Genomic DNA, 10,478 nt, shown 5'->3' with positions numbered 1-10,478 from the left:
TTACTTCATGCATGCTAAGCAAGCACTCTTTATAAGCCATGTTCCCAACCCTAACTTTATTGCCTTTTTACTTTCTTTTGGTAGAATTAATTCGTTGGTCTCAGGCCTTCATATTTACCAAGCAAGTAAAGTATTGATCCATATGCCTAGTGCATATACTCTGTGTATAATACACTTGTGCTTTTGTATATTGAATCTTAATAAATTAGTTTTTCTTCCATGAATCATTTCAGAAAGATTACCTAAAACCTAAAATATGTTCTACAGATTTCCTTTTAATGACCTTGTCCTATGTGTACATGCAAGTTGGCATCTTATTCTTTTGAAGCAGGATAATATTTTGTAACAGTCTTAAAATGCAGATGTGTTATTAATGAATTATCTTTCCATTTAAATATCTCCAATCTACATTTTCTGAAGAGTTCCTCTACCCCATGGATTATCTACTGAAGATTATTTTCTTTCAACACTTTACACATATATTTCCTTTTTGTGTGCTAGTCAGCATTCACCACTGGTATTGTCACGCATGGCTGGATTGGTAGGATGATTGTCGGCCATTCTTCCTTTGTAATGGGGTTCAAAATGGGAATCAAAAGACTTTCCTTTTAGCCTCTGCAAAACAAATTAGTACCATATTTCATTCCAACTTTTAAAATTTCCTTCTATAGTTTTTAGGTAGCATCACTTTTTATCCTTTTTATCTTCTGTTGTGCTTGTGGTCATATTTCACAATTTTTTTGTCACATTTTTTAATGTTCCATAAGGCTCTTGCCCTTTGCCTCCATCCTTCAATAAAAGACTGATAAAATGCAATTGTAGTCAAGAAACATTTTATTCCTCTGCCACCTAAATTTCTTATTGTAGGAGGTACCCAGTGTTCACAAAAGTTCATGTAGCAGTTCTTAGAGAGGAAGGAAGTATCAGGGTATCTATGACCACATTTCAATCATTAGAATTTCTTCAACCTGGGGAAGCATCAGCTGCTGCATTTGGAGGAGGCTGAGGCCACTGCTCCATGGGCCCCTGGCCCCTCTGTGCCTGTGTCTGGGAAAGCCAGTGTAAGATGAAGATAGTCTTTCCCCAGCCACCTGGATAATCAAGAGTTTGGGACAGATCCTTTGATATGAGGAGCGAGGAGAAAAGCACAGAGTATGGTGTTGAAGTGGATTAATAAGGAATAATGTTCTGTTATATTCTGTTATGTAATGACAGCACTTGTCATGGAGGTGTATTTTTTTAACAATTCATTTTCCTACAGACCACCCCATCAAATCACCTGAGGTTGCGTTTACAACAAGAATTTATCATCCAAATATTAACAATATTGACAGTATTTGTCTTGATATTCTAAGATCACAGTGGTCTCCTGCTTTAACCAGTTCTAAAGTTTGTTTATCCATTTATTCACTGCTATGTGATCCGATCCTAGATGACCTCCTAGTGCTAGAGATTGCATGGACAATAAAACAGACAGAGACAAGTACAACAGAGTATCTCAGGAATAGAATAAAAAGTATGTCATGTGATGCTACCTAAAAGTCAAAATAACCTGCATTATAGCTGGAATGAACTTGAAACTACTGTTCCTTTTTTGATTTCTTATCTGGCTGCTCCCCTATCAGACATCATCTTTTCTTTTAAATTTTATTTTTCACTTAGCTCCCTCCCTCCATTCATTTACATTCTCATCTGAGTAGACTTAAGTTTTTCCAGCTTTAGACAATAACTGCTTTTAGAAACTGTAGTTACAAGAAAGCAGTTGCCCAAGACTCAAAATATTTTTAAAGTTCAGCATTTGTATTATACAGCCAGTATGTTCACTTTTTTTTTTTTTTGGCGGTCATGGGGCTTGAACTCTGGGCCTAAGCGCTGTCCCTCAGCTCTCCAGCTTAAGGCTAGCGCTCTACCACTTGAGCTACAGTTCCACTTCCTATATTCACTCTTTTTTTTCTTTTTTTGTGCTTTTCTTTTTTTTATTGGGAAAATACTGTACAGAGGGGTTACAATTACATGGGCAAGATGATGAGTACATTTCTTATCAAGCATTGTAGCCTCCTCATTTGTTTCCCCTTCCCATCCCTTCCCATCCTCCCCCCAACCCCCACCCATCCTATATTCACTCTTAACTTGATTATGAAACCAAACTATTCCTCACTACTCTAACATGATGAAGAAGCCACCTGACGGGGTGGGAGCTGTATTCTGTTGTCACATCAAAGGAAACAACATTCTAGCAGCATCCATTCTTGTTGAAGCCTTCCACTGTTAGAGATTTGAGGTTACATGTACTTTATGCTCCTAACTAATGTGGCTGGAGAATTGATATTGAATTTATAGTATCAGCAGAACAGAAAATGTGGTGTATTTTATACAGGTCAATAAAGAAGTGAGCTGTTCTTCTCCAGAGAATGGAAATTAGAAGTCAAACACCCTTTGTATTTCAAAATAGGGTGTCAAACATTTTGTAATTTTCATTTAAATTCTTAGGAGGCTTGGAACTATTAGTTAAACTGTCTTCCAATACACTGCTTAATATAGCACTGAATAAATGATGCAAGGTATTACTGGAGAAGTGATTGATAGCTCTGCTAGTAATTGATTTATTTTTCTTCAATAAAGTTTCATAAACCAGTTAGCTGCCTGAATTAATCAGTATGGGGAATATATTTTGTAAATGGAAAGCTGTTTTTATTATTTTCCATGTATATTCCCTAACTAAACCTCTTTATCATGTGCATTTGAAGCTGGGGGGGGGGGAGGGGAAAAGGGAGTAATAGTGGATTATAGTTTACAAAATAAAGTACTGTTGTGGGAGTTGTAATGAGGCTGTGTTGAATATAACCATGAGATATTGGGCATCCGTGGGTTTGTTCAGCCATTTACATTAATGAGCATTAAATGCAGCAGATATCATTTCAGGTGACTTAACATGAATAAATAAAAGTCAATGCTACTATAAAAAATGTTAATAACAAAAACAGTTAACAAAAATATTTTTATGTGCTAAGTCAAATCTTAAAATTTCCAAATCATTCATTAGCTACTTTCTTGAGTACTATTAACTCTCTTTTACATTCACATGAATCCTGCTTTTGGTAGGTTGATGAATATGGTATATATTCAATATAATATCCTGAATTTGTTGTGCTTGCTTATGTGAGAGCACTTTTTTTTATGTTGTTTTTAATTTAATTTTATTTGTAAACATACTGTACAGAGGGGTTAACAATTACATGGGCAGGATAATGCGTACATTTCTTACCAAGCATTGCAGCCTCCTCCTTTGTTTACCCTTCACATCCCTTCCCAGCCTCCCCCCACCCCAAAATCCCACTCCTTCTCCTTCCTACCCCTTCCCCCCCCCCCCCCGGCAACGACATTGTAAAGCTCGTTTTGGACATGACAACTTGTACTTCTCATTGTTGCAACAGGTCCACCTGTATCCCTAAACAACTGGTTTTTCCCCATCTCCTCCACAAGTTATACTGACATCAAATGTACAGAAAGCAGGGGTTATACTGTGGGGGAGGGACATACAAAGCAACAAAGAGACAATCTTATAAATGTGTTAGAAACACATGCAAGAAAGAAAAAACATTAAAATACATATCTAAGGGTTCATTTTCTTGACATCACATTATCTGACCTTTTCCGCTTGACTCATACATATACTAGATATTGCAAATAAGGGAAACCATGGGACCTGTGTTTCTTTGGGCCTGGCTTACTTCACTTAATATAATTTTTTCCAAGTTTTTCCATTTCCTAACAAATGGGGCAATGTCATTCTTTCTGGTGGAGGCATAGAATTCCATTGTGTATATATACCACATTTTCTTGATCCATTCATCTACTGAGGGGCATCTGGGTTGGTTCCAGATCTTAGCTATGGTAAATAATGCGGCAATAAAAATAGTTGTGCTGGTAGCTTTAGTGTGGTCTTGTTTGTAAACATTTGGGTAAATGCCCAACAGTGGGATTGCTGGGTCATAGGGGAGTTCTATGTGAAGTCTTTTGAGGAACCTCCATACTGCTTTCCAAAGTGGTTGAACAAGTTTACCTTCCCACCAACAATGAACTAAGGTTCCTTTCTGTCCACATCAACTCCAGCATCTGTTGTTGGTAGAGTTCTTAATTTTTGCCGTTCTAACTGGAGTGAGGTGATATCTCAATGTTGTTTTGATTTGCATTTCTTTTCTGGCTAGGGATGTTGAACATTTCTTCATGTGTCTATTGGCCATTCTTCTTTCTTCTTCAGAGAAGTTTTTCTTTAAGTCTTTCGCCCACTTATTTATTGGGCAGTTGTTTCTTTGAGGATTTGTTGTTGGGGGGTTTAATTTTTTGAGTTCCAAGTATATTTTAGATATGAGACCCTTGTCCATTGTATGGCTAGTAAAGATCTTCTCCCAATCTGTGGGCTTTCTATTGATCTTGCTAGCTATATCATTTGCCCTGCAGTAGCTCTGCAACTTTATGCAATCCCATTTGTCCAACCTTTCTTTGATTTGTTGTGTTTCCGGGTCTCTATTCAGAAATTTTCGGCCTGAGCCAAGGAGACCTAGGGTTTCTCCTATTCCATCCGGTAATGTTTTCAGAGTGTCTGCTTTGAGTTCAAGGTCTTTGATGCATTTGGAGTTGATTCTGGTGCAGGGTGATATATAAGGATCTAGCTTTAGTTTTCTACATGTAGTTAACCAATTTTGCCAGCACCATTTACTGAAGAGGCTGTCTGTCTTCCATTCTATTGTTTTAGCTCCCTTATCGAAGATTAGATGGCTATAGGTCTGTAGGTTCATTTCTGGGTTTTCAATTCTATTCCATTGGTCCTGAGGTCTGTTCTTATGCCAATACCAAGCTGTTTTGATTGCTATGGCTTTATAGTAGAGTTTGAAATTTGGTATTGATATTCCTCCAGCAGTGTTCTTTCCGTTGAGGAGCGTTTTTGCTATTCGGGGTCTTTTATTGTTCCATATGAATTTTTGGATTGCCTCTTCTATTTCCTTGAAGAATGAGCTTGGAATTTTGATAGGTATTGCGTTGAATTTGTAGATAGCCTTAGGAAGTATTGCAATTTTCACGATGTTAACCTTTCCAATCCAGGAGCATGGGAGGTTTTGCCATTTTTTTTAGTTCTGTGTTGATTTCCTTTTTCAAGATTTTAAAGTTTTCATCATAGAGGTCCTTCACTTCTTTAGTTAAGTTAATTCCTAGGTATTTTATTTTTTGTGGGGCTATTACAAATGGAGTTGCTTTCCTAATTTCAGCCACACTTTTCTCATTGTTGGCATACAGAAAAGCCATTGATTTTGGGGGGTTAATTTTATAACCTGCTACTTTGCCAAAGTTTTGAATCAGCTTGAGTAATTTGGAAGTGGAGTCTATGGGATTCTTTAAATACAAGATCATGTCATCTGCAAAGAGGGAGAGTTTTATTTCTTCTTTCCCTATTTGGATCCCCTTTATGTCTGCATCTTGTCTTATTGCTGTAGCTAGGCATTCTAATACTAGATTGAAGAGAAGTGGAGAGAGTGGGCATCCTTGTCTTGTTCCTGAGTTAAGAGGAAATGGCTTTAGTTTTTCACCATTGAGTATAATGCTGGCTGTAGGTTTGTCATATACAGCCTTTATTGTATTGAGGAATGTTCCATGGATTCCTAATTTTTCCAAAACCTTCATCATAAAGGGGTGTTGGATCCTGTCGAATGCTTTTTCTGCATCTATTGTGATACCATGTGGTTCTTATTCTTGCTTCTGTTGATGTGATGAATAATATTAATTGATTTGCGTATATTGAACCAGCTTTGCATCCCTGAAATGAATCCTGTTTGATCGTGGTGTGTGATTTTATGGATGAATTGTTGAAGTCGATTGGCCAAAATTTTGTTGAGAAGTTTTGCATCAATGTTCATCAAAGAAATGGGTCTATAGTTCTCTTTCTTTGATGAGTCCCTGCATGGTTTTGGGATGAGGGTTATGATGGCTTCATAGAATGTGTTTGGTAGTGAGCTTTCTCTTTCAATTTCATTGAAGAGTAGGAGGAGTATTGGTGTGAGCTCTGCTTAGAAGGCCTTGTAGAATTCCGCTGTAAAGCCATCTGGTCCTGGACTTTACTTAGCTGGGAGGTCTCTTATTGCTGTTTCTATTTCAATGCTTGATATTGGCCTGTTAAGATAGTTTAACTCATCTTGGTTTAGTTTTGGCATGTAAGTATTTGCTAGGAAAAGGTCCATTTCTGTCAAGTTCTCAAACTTATTAGCATAAAGTTTTGAGAAGTATTCCCTTATAATGTTGTGAATCTTGGTTGTTTCCCTGGTGATGTTTCCATTCTCATCTCTGAGTTTATTAATTTGGGTGTGTTCTCTTCTTTTTCTGATATGATTTGCTAAGGGTCTGTCAATTTTGTTAAGTTTTTCCAAGAACCAACTCTTTGTTTTGTTGATTATATAGTTTTTTGGATTCTAATTCATTTAATTCTGATTTAATTTTGATTATTTCTTTCTGGCTACTGGATTGGGGTTTATCTTGCTGCTCTTTTTCAAGGAGGTTTAGATGTGTCATTAAATTGTTAGTTTCAGATCTCCCCAATTTGTTGATGTAGGAGCTCAGAGCTATAAACTTGCCTCTGAGTACTGCCTTTGCTGTGTCCCAGAGGAGCTGGTAATTTGTGTGTTATTTTTGTTGAATAGCATGAACATTTGAATTTCCTTTCTAATCTCTTCCATGACCCACTCATGATTCAGCAGTGTGTTGTTCAGCCTCCATGTGATACCGGACATTCTTTGGTGGCTTTTGGTGTTGAGTTCTAATTTTATTCCCTTGTGGTCAGAAAGAATGCAAGGTATAACTTCAATGTTTCTGAATTTAGACAAGTTTGCTTTGTGGCCTAAAATGTGGTCTATTTTAGAAAACGTTCCATGTGCTGCTGAGAAAAACGTGTATTCTGATGCTGCTGGGTGAAATGTTCGGTAGATGTCTGTTAAGTCTAGTTGATCTATGCAGCTGTGTAGATCTGTGGTTTCTATTTTGAGTTTTTGCCGAGTTGATCTATCTAGTGGGGAGAGTGGTGTGTTAAAATCCCCAACAATTAATGTCTTTGGATCTATATGGGATTTGAGGGAAAGTAGTGTTTCTTTGATAAATTTGGGTGCTCCATTGTTTGGCGAATGGATATTTAGAATTGTAATATCCTCCTGAAGGGGAGATCCTTTAATTAGTATGTAGCGACCTTCTTTATCTCTTTTCACGAATTTTAATTTGAAGTCTATTTTATCAGATATTAGGATTGCAACTCCCGCCTGTTTATGGGGGCCGTTTGCTTGGTAGATTTTGTTCCAGCCTTTAACATTGAAAATGTGTTTGTTATTACGGGCAAGATGTGACTCCTGCAGGCAGCAGATAGAAGGGTCTTGTTTTTTAATCCAACTAGACAATTTATGTCACTTAATTGGAGAGTTCAGTGCGTTAACGTTAAGAGATAGGACTGAGAGGTATTTGGGTGTTCCCGCCATGTTATCCACTTTCTTGGGGGCTGCAAAAACTGGGTTCTTCCTATGGTTCTTGGATTCTCAGTTTGGGTGCAGCTTCTTGACCTTTATTGTGGTCTAGTTGATTTTCTATGTGTCGGACATCTTTAAGAATCTTTTGTAGGGCTGGTTTGGTGGAGATGTATTGTTTTAATTTTTCTTTGCTATGGAAGGTTTTTATTTGGCCTTCAGTTATGAAGGAGAGTTTTGCTGGGTACAGTATTCTTGGTTGATAGTTGTTTGTTTTTAGGGCATGGCATACATCATTCCAGGCTCTTCTTGCTTTGATTGTCTCTGCTGAGAAATCTGAGGTGATTCTTATTGGTTTCCCTTTATAGGTTATTACCCTTTTCTATTTGACAGCTTTAAGGATCTTTTCCTTGGTCTGAGTTGATCCTGTGTGGATTATAATGTGATGGTGGGATGTCCTATTCTGGTCTGGTGTATTTGGGGTTCTAAAAGCTTCTTGTATCTGAATAGGCCTATATTTTTGTATGTTTGGGAAATTCTCTGCTAGGATCCTGTTAAACAAATATCCTAGACCATTAACTTCTGTTTCTAGGTGCTCCTCTACACCCATTATCCTTAGATTAGGCCTTCTGATGGTGTCTTCCAGGTTTTGGATAGAACTATCATATTTCTTGGACTTGTCTTGAATGGTTGTATGTTCTTTCTGTACAATATCTAGGCTGTCTTCAATCTGTGAGATTCGATCTTCTGCATGGTCTAACCTGCTGTCAAGGCTCTCTACTTTGTTTTATATCTCTTTTCCTTATATTTGGTCAGCTTTGATGGCTTCAAGTTCTTTCTTGAAGCTCTGTTTTAGGTCTTGTATGAATTTCTTTACTTCCTTAATTTGGTGTTCAGTGTTTGTTCTCAAATCACTTAGTTAATTGGTTATGGTTTCTTTGGACTCCCATTCCTTCTGTTGGGTTCCATTCAGCATTCCCTTTGTGGTCTCCCTGACTTCCTTCAGCTCTTTGTTAATGGATTCCATGAATGCCTTTAGTGATCTTTGTGTATTCTCTACGTGGTCTCTCAATTCCTGTATTACTCTTTGATTCACTACCTCCCGTTCGTGGGATTCCTACAGTTCTCTTTGAGTGTTCTCAGCCTGCTCACGTCATTCCTCCCTTTCTCTTTGAGTATTCTCAAGTTGTTCACACAAATCCTGTATCAGTTTTTGAGTAGCTTCCTCACGCTTATGATATTCCTGTATAAGCTTATGGGATGCCTCCTCTCTCTCCCTATCACGCTCATACAGAGTCCTTTGTAAGTTGTCAAACTTCTCATTTATCATGTTTGCCAGCAGTCTTTGTAGAGCTATTTGGGGACTCTCCTCTGAATTATTCATTATCTGTTCTGACCCCTGATTATCAAGATTGGGAATTAAGATACCCGGATTTGCCATTTTTCTTGTGTTTTTCCGGCTTACTCTGCCCATTTTAGATGAAAAAAGCACCAGTTTTGTGCTAGAACACTATCTTAAGGCAACCATCAACCAAAGTTTGCATTTGTACAGTCAATAGTCTACAGATACAATGTAGTTCTACAGATACATCTATTCAATATCAAACAACTATATGTTAATGGGTTTCGAACCGCAGGGAAGAATTTGGGAAACCAGAAATTATTAGGGTTAGGGAGAGATGTGGGTAAAAAATAGGAATAGATTGATGTGGGGAGGCACAGGGATAGTTAACTATGTCCTAATCTCAATGGAGGAAATAGGTTGGGTAGGATGCAAGTAGAGAGAGAGAAAAAAAGAAGAAATGGAAAGGGAAATGAAAAGAGACCAGAAAAAAGATAGAAACGAAAAAATTAATATTATTAGGAGAATAAAAGACCATCTATTTAGAGAGGAATGTGAATATATTGAGAGAAGGGGAGGGACCTAGAGGAGATGTGAAAAACTTAAAAAAATGCTTAAATTATTATATAGGTATAAAGAGGTAGTACTGCTATTAAGGAATTTAAGTCTCAGATAGGTATAAAGAGGTAGTACTGCTATTAAGGAATTTAAGTCTCAGAGGTTATGAATTGAGTAATAAATTTGTGGATTAAGTGTGTACACAATAGGGGATAGGGTCTACTATTTAACTACGGGTTTATCTGAGGATGTGCAGGACAAGAATTAAGTCACATAAAGAAGAACAAAAGAGAGGAAAAGGTGAAAAGGATAAGAAAGGGAGAAAAAAAGATCAGAAGTTCAGTAGAGCTAGACAAAAAACAAAAAGATATTTAAGAAAGAAAGAAAAAGAGAAAGAAGACAAGAAAAGAAAGGAAAACGCACATTCACGTATTCCTAAAATAAAAATTATAAGAGGAGAAAAAAAAAAGTTACTGGAAAACAATTATTTTTTCAAAAATTAAAGATTAATAAGAGTTTTAGAAAAGGAAAAATTTTTTATATATATAAGGTACTAAACAAAAGAAAAGAAGAAGAAAAAAAAAGAAAAAAAAAGTTATTTGATTTTTTTTTTGATTTTTTTGGGAGGGGTGGGAAGAATCCTGTATCTCCCTTTTGTCTGTCACCAGCCTCTTGTTGGAGTCTCTGGTCAGCTTGAGGTCCTGTGGCTTGATTGGTTTCTTTAGTCAGTTTGTTCGAACAGGCAGAAAAATGCTCTGCTTTACCCAAGATTTTGAGATCCCCCTCCCAGGTTAGTTTAATGGGAGGGTGATCTGCTTTGAGAATCACAAAAGAGGGGGATGCAGTGATGAGGCTAGGTTCTGGGTAGAGTTGAGGCCTTTCAGCAAACAGTAGCTTTTCCCTGGGGCTATTTTGTGAAAAAACTCACAGAGCCCAGCCTGGAGCCATTCTCAGGGTTTCTGTTTTTCAATTGATTGTTGAGGCTGCTAGAGGGAGGGGCAGCCTCTGGCTCTGGTTACCCAGTGAGGAGAGCCACTCCAATGGCTGGCGCCTGAGCTGGGTGACTCTTCCCTGGATGGAGC

The 10,478-nt window shown here is 37.5% G+C and overlaps 1 pseudogene; it reads left to right on the top strand.

Annotated features, from left to right (window-relative positions):
• Positions 1–1,183: 1,183 nt before the first annotated feature.
• On the top strand, positions 1,184–1,529 carry LOC122128260 (annotated as a pseudogene).
• Positions 1,530–10,478: the final 8,949 nt, after the last annotated feature.

This window comes from Dipodomys spectabilis, unplaced genomic scaffold (genome assembly GCF_019054845.1).
Source record: "Dipodomys spectabilis isolate Male_0828 unplaced genomic scaffold, ASM1905484v1 ptg000327l, whole genome shotgun sequence".
NCBI classification, from domain to species: domain Eukaryota; kingdom Metazoa; phylum Chordata; class Mammalia; order Rodentia; family Heteromyidae; genus Dipodomys; species Dipodomys spectabilis.
This window is presented reverse-complemented; position numbering and strand designations above follow the sequence as displayed.